The sequence below is a fragment of the Parus major genome, chromosome Z (genome assembly GCF_001522545.3).
Source record: "Parus major isolate Abel chromosome Z, Parus_major1.1, whole genome shotgun sequence".
Lineage (NCBI taxonomy): Eukaryota > Metazoa > Chordata > Aves > Passeriformes > Paridae > Parus > Parus major.
In genome coordinates, this window is record NC_031799.1 from 41,092,188 (window position 1) to 41,104,180 (window position 11,993).

The 11,993-nt window shown below is 40.7% G+C and overlaps 1 long non-coding RNA gene across 1 annotated transcript; it reads right to left on the reverse strand.

The window, feature by feature from the left end:
- Positions 1-3,921: 3,921 nt before the first annotated feature.
- Positions 3,922-9,168, reverse strand: LOC117245626. The gene is made up of 3 exons (XR_004500513.1): positions 6,722-9,168; positions 6,445-6,618; positions 3,922-4,740 (listed from the first exon to the last, which is right to left on the reverse strand). It is a non-coding gene; the product is annotated as an uncharacterized LOC117245626 (long non-coding RNA).
- Between the last annotated feature and the right edge of the window lie 2,825 nt (positions 9,169-11,993).

Here is an 11,993-nt window from a genome sequence, read left to right on the forward strand (position 1 = left end):
CTATGGGAACCCTTGCTCATATGGAAGAGAAATCAGAGGAGCAGCCACATAACCTCATGTCATTTGTCAATTAACAAATCACACTTGGATGTTGTTCCTTAAGTGAGAAGCAAATTACAGATGTGCAAGATAGTTTGGGAAAAGCCAGCTAGCAGTGCCCTAGGGCACCTGATCCTATCTCCCAGTCCATCATCCTCTCTCCCAAGTGATGCACTGCAGATTTCTGACCTCTCCTCTGGACTGGAAATTCTTGCATGTGTTCTCTTCAAGAAGGAGGGCCCAGAATAGGAAGAGAAGTACAGGCATATTACTTCTGCTGTGAAGGTGTTTCCAGACATGAAGGAACTTCCAGGCCCTGTCTCTTAGTTTTAAATCTGGGACAGGTTCAGAGTCTGGCAGATGCCCAAATGTGGCTGCTACACAGTTGCTCTAGGTACATCTGCTCTGCCAGCTTTATCCAGTCATTGGCACACAGATGCATGGATTCCAGTTAACATTTCCACACTTAGCAGTACAGGGAAAAAATTATTTTACTTCTGTCCTCACTGATCTTCACATTCAGCTGGGCATGTCTATGGAATAGACTCCTTTCTAGTCCATTGCAGAAGACCCTGTCTACCTTCGCCCCTACACAGAGAAAGCATTGTAAGTTCAGTCAGATCTCAGGTACCAACTCTCCTTGTGTTGTGTCAGCTTGCATGTAAGCAAAACTGGCTTCAACACCATAACCCCACTAGGCTAAGTTTGCCGAGCTTAGAGCATCTCCAATTTCTAAGCAGGGGCAACACCCGGAGCTTTTTGATCTAACAGCTTCGTAAATTCCCACGTTAACATGACAATGAAGGCAAGGGAGTTTTATCCAACACAGGTATTCTACAGAAGATTTCTATGCCATAAGTAATTAGCACTGTAAACTGTACCCATAACTATGAAATAAACTCATCTGCTGAATTATTTCAAGAGCCTGCTTTCCCCCCACACACCTTACCTATAAGGCCAAAGTAAACTAGCTTTTAAGGAATACTGTTAATACTTCACAGTAAAGTGAAGTATTTTTAAGGAAGTAATGGCAGCTTTTCCTGTGGCTGAATGAAAAAATAATGCTACTTGCCTTGGGAACAGCCTTGAAAGAATCAGTGTCGTACATGCAGAGATGAAAAAATATTGTGTAAGATGCAGCTGTTCATTCACAGCCTTGTAAAACTTAATGATATCGTGTAGAGTGTGGCTGCTAATGTAAACTGTAAATAATTCATTGGAAGCAATTTATGTGAAGGCACCTTCCAAGGGTTTTGTGTGGTTTTTTCCCCTAGCCAGTGACACTGACTTAGACCAGAACAGCTGTGCAAAGGCTTGGGGTTTACAGGGCTGAGGAAGTAAGGCCCAGAAAGAAGAACACTGAGCTACCTATTTTCAGGGGTTTTAAGGATGGGTACGCTGGCGCATTACAATGCCCAGCACCTCTTTGTGTCAGTAAGTCTATTTGATTTGGGGTTTTTTTTCCACTTCTCTTCTAGTAGGGAGAAGAGTGCTAGAAGTCCTGCCGGTTGGCCAGCTGCTTCATGCACACACATGCAGCAGTGTCATCTCCTATTTATCCACCCCTTTGCCATGGCAGACAAAGCCAAGCCCCGGCCATGCTGATAGCCCCAGGGCTGCACAGTGGTCACCAAAAAGTTGCTTCTATTTAGAATTCCTCCTTGCTGTTAATTACAAATAAACCTTTCTCTCACAAATCTTCAGCTTGTGATACACTTGCCCTCCATCACCAACAAAAGAAGCTGCATGCTGGTTTTAGTTCTCCTTCCTGCTGTGGTATTCATAACTGATGGCAATTAACGCCCCTCTGGAGCACGCTTTATTCATATTTCTGTAGCTGTAAATAACACCCAGCATGCAGGCAGGGTAGCTCTCACTCATCCTTGCCTACAAACCTCTTAGGGTTTGCATTTTGTGGTCAGAGGAGAAACAGGAGGTGGGATTAGCTGTCCGTGCTACCATGGTTAGACAAAACCTTCCTTGTGGTGACCATTAAAGCCCTGTTCCTAAAACTGGAGGTTTTAACAGGAAAAAGGAGGCATATTTTAAACAGAGGTGGATATTTTAACTTCCTCTTTTCTCCAGAGCAACAGATGGAGTACAGAGCAGAAGTCAGCATACCAGTACTATTTATCCCTGAGACCATGTTTGTCTTGTGGGAAGACACCTCATTTTCCCTCTCTGCCTCAGCCTCCCCATAATGGCTGTCCAGGTTTCCCAAAGACTTTCCTGGGAAAGCTCCCTCTGTGTGTTAAATACTATGGTAAAGGCTCTCTGCTCACATTCACTGGAGAGCAAGCTGAGCAGGCCCATCTTGCAGATGGTGTTGCCTTGACTTTGGTCACCCTTCTTCAGCTTCAGTCCTAGGCCTGAGTCCTTTTGTTTTCCCAAGAGGCCTCATTTCATATGCAGTCTTTATTCTTAAGAGATGTCATCACCAAAGTGTACCAAGTCTAAAAGTGAAAGCAAAATTTTGAAATTTTGAAAGCAAAAATAATGATTTTTTTCCCTGCTATGGTTTAGCCCCAGTAGGCAACTCAGTAGCTCACTGCCACTCACTTACTGGACCCTAAATGCCAGTGGGGGAGTAGAGGTGGCTTTACATAAGAACAGTTTGATAATTGAAATAAAATATATTAATAACATAAATATAACGCTAACTGTATTTAAAAGGGAGTCAACAGAAACGGAAAGAGAAATAAAACCCAAGTGATGTACAGCTCAGTTGCTCACCACCTGCTGACTGATCTCCCTGCAGAGATCAGCAGTTCCCAGCCAACTCCCCCATTTTACACTGGGCATGATATTCTACCAGTTCAGGCCAGATGTCCTTGACTTAGGGTTAGCACTACTTAGCAACAATCAAAACATAGGTGTGTCAACATTATTATCATAATGAATTTAAACTACAGCTACTAAGAAGAAAATTAACTGTATCCCAGGTGAAACCAAAACATTTGCTCATCATTTTAAGCCTCCTGCCTGTGAATTATGCATTGATTTATATTTTTCCCTTTCAAAAGGATAGCAAATGGATATTTCATCCATTTTCAACCTGGTGAAACTTAATCACACACACCTTAAAAGCCCCTTTACACCCCTTCTAAGGTTCATCAGTCAGACCTATTCTGACAATTTTGGCAGGTCCATCCCAGATGTTCTCAAAAGGATGAACTGGACATCCCACCTGCCTCTGAACCAGCTTGTTTACATGGTGAAAGTCTCTGCAGTCCTTTCCTTCCTTCCAGATTACATCCTCCTCCTCTTCTGATGTTCTTCTCTGCCTCAATCTGTAAAGTGGCTACTCAGATCCCTTGGGCTGTGGCCTTGGCCAGGATTCCCATCCGCCCAGGCTGCGCCAGCACTGCTGCAGTAAGAGTGCAGGAGGTGACTGGGGGGTGACCTCATTTACTTGACACCCAGGGTCATTCAGGAACCGGGGAGAATTTTTAAAATTATGTTTATGTTGGTGTATACTTATATCTAGTGGAAGCCACATAATAAGGATTCTGGCTGGAGGATTAGGGATGTAGAAGCAGGATGAGAGCTGGCAGGAAGAAACAGAGGGAACCTATAGAGGGGGAGGACAGTAAAGACTTTTCCACACACTGTAATGAGCATCCTCAATGCTCCTCTGTCTGTGCATGTCTTAATTTCTAAAGCTGGAATTTTGGAAGGAACAGTAATAAACTGTTAATGTTGGTTTTCATGTAGGTGTTTAACCTTAGTATATGCAAGAGATACATAAAATAAGGTAGAAGCATATAAATGTAATCTCATTTGATAAGACTCAAATCATCAGATCATCCTCAAAACTTTAAATATTTTTCACTTTATCAACACTGCTGAGATATGTCACAGACTGAGCACTTCCACCAGCAGAAAATTTAATTCTTTTAATTAGCTAGGAAACATATCAAGAGAGCTTCTACTGCAAATTCCTGGCATCTGAGATGATGTGAAGCCTTTATTCCCAAGTGTACCCGGAAAAAAACAGTAAAAATTTGAACAGATATTACCCTGCTATACTACAACACTTGAACCTACTGCATGTGGTAGTGACATTAGGAGCAGAAAATAACCAGTTCAAGCCCAGATGTTGCACTCCTCACTGGGCACCCTTTCTTTGATTTTCAGCAGATTTTAAGGCTGCAACTCAGTTTACATGAAGTACTAATGAAGCTCAGTGCAACAGACCACATTATATTTTGCATAAAATGAAGTATTGAACCCAATGGTGAGGAGAGAAAGAAAAGAAAGAGCAGGAGAAGAGGGGACATGTACAGCCGTCAGACAACGAGTTTGCAAGGAGAAACAAATGCTCTCCATATGCCTGTTCAGAAAGCTGCCAGACTTCCTGCAACATGGGATTGATGTGAGAACGGTAAGCAGCAGCCAAATACCAAGAAGGGGTCTGGAACATGGAGTCTCTCCTGGTGCATGGTTCATTAGCCACCAGATACACCAGATACTGGGGCCAGACAATAGGTAGGAGAAGCTGTACCCAGCACTGCCCTTATTCCGTTCCCTTCACAGACCTGATACTCTTTGTACTAGTATGGGGCTATTTCTTTGCCAGCACGGCTGTGTCCTGAAATGCTGGTGCTCACCACGGCAGGAAGCCTGGTGCAGAATAGCAAAACTATTCTGGGAGGCAGGGCAGGCAGCAGAAATCAGAGCACCAGCTGACTGGTAGAGCACCTAAGGAAAAAAAAAGTCTGTTACAAGCACAGGCAAGAGAATAATTACAAAGGCAAAATAATTTAACATGTATAAATTAACACTTCATTCATAACAGTAGGGACAGTGTTTAGAAATGCCAGTAAGAACAAAATATTTAGAAATAGGCTTGTAGTCACATCAAAAAAATCTTTCTGTGTGATAAGTCAAATTAATTATTAACAGTGCAATTGGATCAATAGTTGTGATTTTATTCCAATGGCCAGTGACTGACATTCACTGCTGTCTAGGCTGAGTGTCAGTTGCAGATAGCAATGCACTGAACTGTTATAAAAAAGCCCAAAGACTCTAGCAGACCCAGAAATGAAGGGAAAAGAGGACGTGCTTTTCACACAAATGCAGGGATCTTGTTTCCACTTCAGAAGGTCACCCTATGTGCCCCCGGAATGGAGCCCAGCAGGGGTCCCATTCCAGGAGGCTGTGCAGTGGAGGAGGAGATGGATGTGAGGTTTGAGTTACTTGGCCATCAGCTGAACCCTTGCTGTCAATTGGCCACACAGAGCTCTGAGCTCTGTGAGCTGCCTTCCATTTCAGCCCTGTTGCCAACCAGGTGCAGTACAGCACCTGAGAGAGACCCAGTGCTGCCTCTACTCACAGCCTTGTGCTGCCCTTTCCCTTGCAGTTCCATGAGCAACAGAAGCAATATGAGCAATTTCCATGGGCAAAATGAGTGACTTCAGAGAGCATTGCATACAAACCTGTCTGCAGTGCATGTGGAAACACTCACACTCCCTAGGCTGATTATCTACACTGTTTGAAAAAATGCGCACACATATTCACAAAATCCTTATTTTTCCCAAGTACTGTATTCAAATTAAATATTCATCTCCCTTAAAAACCGATTAAATTTTACTCTCTAGCAATTTGCAAATCTAAACAGCAAATGTAGAAAAATAATTAGCATAGTAAGAAATAAGTTATTTCTCTGATAAGCTCGTAAACCCTTTTAATTAAAGTCGCAATATTTTTAATTGCTAAAGGGAATATTTTGTTTATAATAGGAAACATTTCTAAGTTTTAATTTAAGTTCCAATCTAATATTTTGATGACTGAGAAATGGCCTCCAGGGGGCAATAGTATCCACCAAACGAAATAATGTGCATTTCAACTTTGTCAAAGGATTTCCTTGCATGAATCTTCTTGGGAAACAGGAAAGTTAAGTTAGACAATGCAAACTTTGACTATCCTCCTGTGAGAATACACTGAAGAAAACAACCACCATTCATTCAAAAACCCACTTAATAAGAAAGATATTGTTAATCAAATTACAAGAGCATACTTCCAGAAACTTTATGCATGCAATCTAAAATTACTAATAAAATGTATAAATAGGCATTGTTTGTTTTTTTACGCTTCTAGACATGCTATTTTGAAGACATCTGAAGTATCTTGGAATTGCTGTATTGTGTCACTTTCCCTGTTTACAGCAGCCTATTGATGTTCAAAAGATTTACGAAACTGGGGCTGACAGAGCTGGTGGCCTGATAGAGATCAGGGTGACACCACCCCATGTGTCCCAGCACAGCCAGTGTGAGGGCAGGGTCAGCCCTCACACAAACATAAGTGCTATAGGTAAATAACCCCATCTTGTTCCCTTCCTGGCTAGCTGGGATGGCCACCCCTTAGCGAGAAATATATCCGTATACACACACACAGTATGGATACCTCAAGCAGGTGGCTCCTGGAGCAGCCTTGGAGAGATGGAGCAGGGTCTCTCACAGAGTTCTTGGGGCTCTCCACCACTCCAGCAGCACACTGGCCTGCCCAGTCAGGCTGAGGAGTCACACATAATCCCACAATTAATCGCATAATCTAACAATGAGCACATCCAAGTTGCACCTGTTGGATGACAGGAAGCACGCATCTCAGTGCGAGGCCACCAACATTCGTCAGCCAGAAGAAGGATTCCAAAAAAATGGCATTGAGGCTCTGTCAGGGGTACCTTTGAAACTGCCACTCTTTGGAAATTTATCACAAGTTGTTGCTATCAGGCCACTTCTTCCTGGCAGCTTCCCAACTGTAACTCTGTAAAATGTTGTCATCTTTATTCCAGGTAACGGTCACATTAAAATCCACCTTTTCTATTATACATAAAAAAAAAAGCTGTTCGTTATTCATTACTTACTGTGCTGTTATGTTTAAGCACTTAGTCAAGATCATGTTGCCCAGCTTTTTGGGCAAGGAATTATCCCAGAAAGCCTGTAGTCTAAAACTGCAAGAACACACATAGGACTGAAGGCAGGTGTCACCTTGTGAAGTAGTAAGAGACATGGGGTTAGCAGTGGGAAAAAAAGCAAGGCATCTAAAGGAAGAAGAATATTGTGATATCTCCAGGTGCCATTTCTTAAAAAAATTTAGAAAAATGTAATTAATCAGAAGACTGAATATACAAGGAAATCACAATAATCAAAAACCTCACATTCAAGGAAGAAGAGCTCCCATCTTCCTTCTGGTCACTATCCATTAGAGGTACATGACAGGGGGACAGACAGGGGAGATGCTTTAGTCCAGGAATGTGCTTAAGTACCATCACTTTTCTTCTGACTTTTCAAGATGCTTGAGCAATTATGAGATCCAAAGGTAACATTGCTTAGTCCACTTGTTGATCTATCTTGTTCTGTTTGACTTTTCTCTTCAATGTCTACATAGCAGTCAGAATACAACCTTAAATTAACTTTGTCATGTTTAACTTGGCAGTTTTATTTTGGATCCAAGGTGCTGGTGGAATATTTTCTTTCATTTTGATCATAAAGAAGGAATTCTATTTTGAAACACATTTTAAATTCCATTCATCATGTTGCTTTTGTAGTTTGCCATGTCCAGGCTTGACAAAGTGTTGATCAATCACCCATTGAGAACATGACTCATATAGGAGAAAGCACAATGAAAGCTGTGTTTCTCTGACTGCAGATTTTAATAAAAGGAAACTGCTCTTTGAAGAACGCCAACTTTTTTCACCCTGCAGCCAAAGGGATGTCCAATAAACCTTAGGAAAAAAAGTCAAAATAACTATCTTCCTCCATAAGAACCAGTATTTCAGAGTCCATTCCAAATGCCTTTAGCAGAAATATCTCAAATGAAGTTGGATTAAGCATCAATTAGCATGGTGTTAGTGGAGCTGTCCTCGACAAAATAAACAGTTTTTTATTGTTGCCGTTAGCTAGAAATGGAAGTATGTTCATTGTTAAAAGAGGGAAATTCTGTGTCATGTAATTATTTAAAATATTTTTTACATTTTAACATAATTCTATGTAATAAAAAACATATACTAATTGTCTTGGGAAAAAAGAAAGAGATTCTACAAAGACATATAAAGGTACTATCGCATTACGAGAAACTCGGGAAAATGGAATCACAAAACAAATATATCCCTATGTTATTTAATCAAATAAAACCTCAGATAACCATAGTTTCTTCTAAGACCAAAAACATACTGACCATTTCATTTTGAGAGGTATTCCATAGCTTTCTACTCTGGTAAATTATGCCCAGTGATCAGTACTTTGGCCATTTACTTGTTCACAGGTAATGTTTCTTCTAGCAAGTTTGGATGAGTACAAGATTTCACATTTGAAAAAAGAATAGGACTTATTTGGGCATCAGCTATTCATGAACTGTTTTGTACAATTTCTGACCTTTTATAGCCAGACATTAAGATACATTTACATAATTCTTCATACATGCAATGAGAAAAGCCACACTGTTAGAAGACTAAGAATCAAAGGAAAAACCAAACCCCATCAGCCAGCTAAGCTCAGCAGAAACATGAAGAAGTGCTGATAGGTAACACAGAAAACCAAACACCTGAAGCTGTGTGCATTAAGGAGGAACTTATCTGGGAACAGCTACAGCTGTGAGGTCATTCTCTTACAACTACTGAATAGCTGAAAAGTGGAAGTTTTTGAGAACATCTTTTGCTACGGGTAAGTGGCTGGGAGTGTGGGACTGCCTTGCAGGGCATGTCAGCACATATCACACATTAGTCGTCATGACAACACGAACTTTCCTTGCGTCAAAGTGCACTATTACTGTGGGCTTTCCACCTGATTCTCGCCAATACAACAAGTCCAATCAACTGTGCAACTTGTCTAAGTGATTTTCCATGGGCGTTTTTAAAGTAGAATGTTTACTACAATTTCAGGTCCTGTGCAAATCTTTCCCTCTGGAGAGCATCCTCATTCATGTTTATTAGTTATACTGGCTCTCAAAGCTCTTATTTTCTTACTATTTCCTTATTTAGTAAACTAGCACCGTTGGATAATAGAAGAATAGCTATCTGATAGTTTACTTTTGGAAATCATTAGTCCAATTTAGTGGGTGTGTCTGTGTGTAGGGGGGTTTTTGTTTGTTTTTGTTTTGTTTTGTTTTGGTTGGTTGGGTTTTGTGTTTTTTTGCTTTTGGTTTTTTTTTTTTTTTTGTCATGAATTCTGGAAGCATCTGGATTTGTTCCTTAGCAACACTTTTTAGTTTGCCATTTGCTTTTATTCAGCTCCCCAAAGAGTGCTTTTAAAGCTGTAGTAAGGTTGGCCATTTCAGAGAAGAAGCTTTTATTTTTCCTCTTGAATGAATGGTGAGATCATGCCCAGATATCACAGCCTGACAGGAACATTCTTCTGTATATTAAAAACTGTCCTTGAAACAATGAAATACTTTTAAACTGAGATAATAGGTGAATTACTGGCAAGAATACTGATAACTTTGTCTATTGTGCTTGGGAAGGGCACAAGAGGAAAAGGACAGCTAATTACTTAATGTACTGTATAGAAAGTTAATTTTGACTAAACAAAAGCTTAGACATTTATCTGAGCCTCCAAAGGTACTTTTCACCTTGTTGGTAAACATCTAGCACCTAGCTTTGCCTACCCACACAGAGAGGGCAGTCTAACTCTCCAGCATGCCCCGTAGTGGTGCTTAGATATCTCTGCATACTGGTAAATACCAAAACAACAGCACAAATTTCACATGTAGTGAGAGCAAATCACTTGAGAGTTGCCCCCTTTGGACACAACAGATACCACAAAACCTACATCACCCACACAAATAGTGAAAGAATTATTCCTTCTGAATAATTCAAGGTCAATACATTGATACCTGTCTCCATATTTTGCAGTTCCACCCTTCATCACACAAAGAAGAGTTATACACTGTTTCAAAGGTGAGTTTTTTTCACAGCATGCTCAGACAATGGGAAACTTGACTTTTTTGAGTTAATTTACAGTGAAATAGTAAAATGGAACAGAACAAAGAGTGCTACAATTGAAAGAATGTGCCAGCAGAAGTCTGTTCACCCATTAACTTCTGTGGAAAGGCCCTGAGACATACAATGGGCTGCTGATTAAACAGACACTCTGTGCCTGCTCATTCACTGCCCAGAGTCCCCAAAATGTATGGTGCTCTCTTTGCTCCCTGGAACTCCTACAAGTTTAATGGGTGCCATCTACTGCAGACTGATCAGTTTATCCATAAATAAATATATTCCAGAAAAGAAATGTTCAATTTCTGCATGCAGGCTTCAGCACATTTCATGACCTAAACTTCCTCTGTCCAAATAAGTACATTACCAAAACCCTGCAATAAACAGTCTCTTTGGCTAGACCCTTGGCCTTGTCTACTCCCCTTCTGCTGTTTAACCGGAACAAAAGGCACTTCACATTTCTGAGGAGATATAATAAGTTTGCTACCCACCACAACTCTTTGTGTAGCTGCAGTGGACGTGGTTTCTGGCTGCAGTGTGGAAATTCAGGCAATGAACTCCAGCATGACAAGGAGCAGGTATTATTGTGTGCAATGTAAAACGGCTTTTTGGCACCACTCTTTTGCCCCAACACACAGCATAGAGAATTGTAACTGGAGTTTCAACACACTTGGGTATCTATTTCTTGAATCAAACTGAAATTCAGAAAGTTGTAAGACTGATATAAATCTTCCTTGTTTAGGCACACTCTTGTATATGAACAGAAAATCTAAAGATCTGCCAAGAACTTCTAATCTACCGGGAAGCCTTGGAGGATGTTTGACAACATCTAGCTTGTTTTTTCTGTTGAATCTCTGATGTTCATACACACAAGTCTCGCCCTTGATGCCAGGGCAGCTATTAATATGGTCAGCATTGGGATCAACATTAGCAAAAGGGCCAAAATGGAGTTGTTAACAGCCAGATCTGTAACATATGTTACCTGTTAGGAGGTCCTGTGACACGTACCAGCCCTGCTAAAGAGAGATAAGGTGTATCATACCATCATCTGACACAGCACAGACTCAGATAACCCAGTGTCAACGCTGAGTGCTCAGAAGATAAGCAAAATGGAACAGAGAGACAAACTGGATGGATACCCAGCAGAATGTCTTTTTTTCTGCCACTACCACAGATATTCACCTTTATCAGATTTCCAGAGTTTTCTCTTGCACTTCAGTGGAATAATAATTATAACTCCTCTCATTCTAACAGAATTCACTGCCTCTGAGATGTCTCACTTAAAATTACAGAACTTAATGGTGCAGTCTTGGTTTTGCTCTCTCTTAAGACCTGGGGTTTCATATTATGCAGAAAGACACTTGGTGGCACTCATTCAACATCATTTTTACTTCCCATAACACAGATTCTCTGGGTGAACCTAAAAACATGGGAAAATTCCCCTTAGTAAGTGTATCCTCTGAACTCTGTAACTAAGACCAACTTTTGCAGTCATTACCCACTTTTTGACTTAATCATTAATGATGTAAATACTTCATTCAAAAAAACCCTAAAGATCCCTTTGTGATAGTAAACTGATCACTAAATTTGAGCTGGGATGTTTTTGCCTACCAATTACTATGCAGAATCTTCATATCTCTGCTTTGATGCGTACTTAAAATTTACTCCCTTTGTAAAGTGCAAATTCTCTGTCCCTTAACATAACCGTTCACTGCAAATTGCATACAGCTCTTTGAAAACAAACAAGGGAAACAAACCCTGACTGAACCATCTAGTAACCAGGGTAGTCACTCAAAGACAACTGCAAAGGAGGTAGAGAGTTTCACTGGCAGTAGCCTGTAGAACTTCTGATTTATACTTTGGAGAGATAGCCATTTGCAACCCAGTATTCATACCCATGAATGACATAGAGAAAGACATAGGGGAAACCAGCAGCACCCTGACCCTTTAGATGAACAAATACCTATAATCTCTCTATAAAATCCAGCTTTTCTAGGAACTACCCCAGTAGTTCCTCATG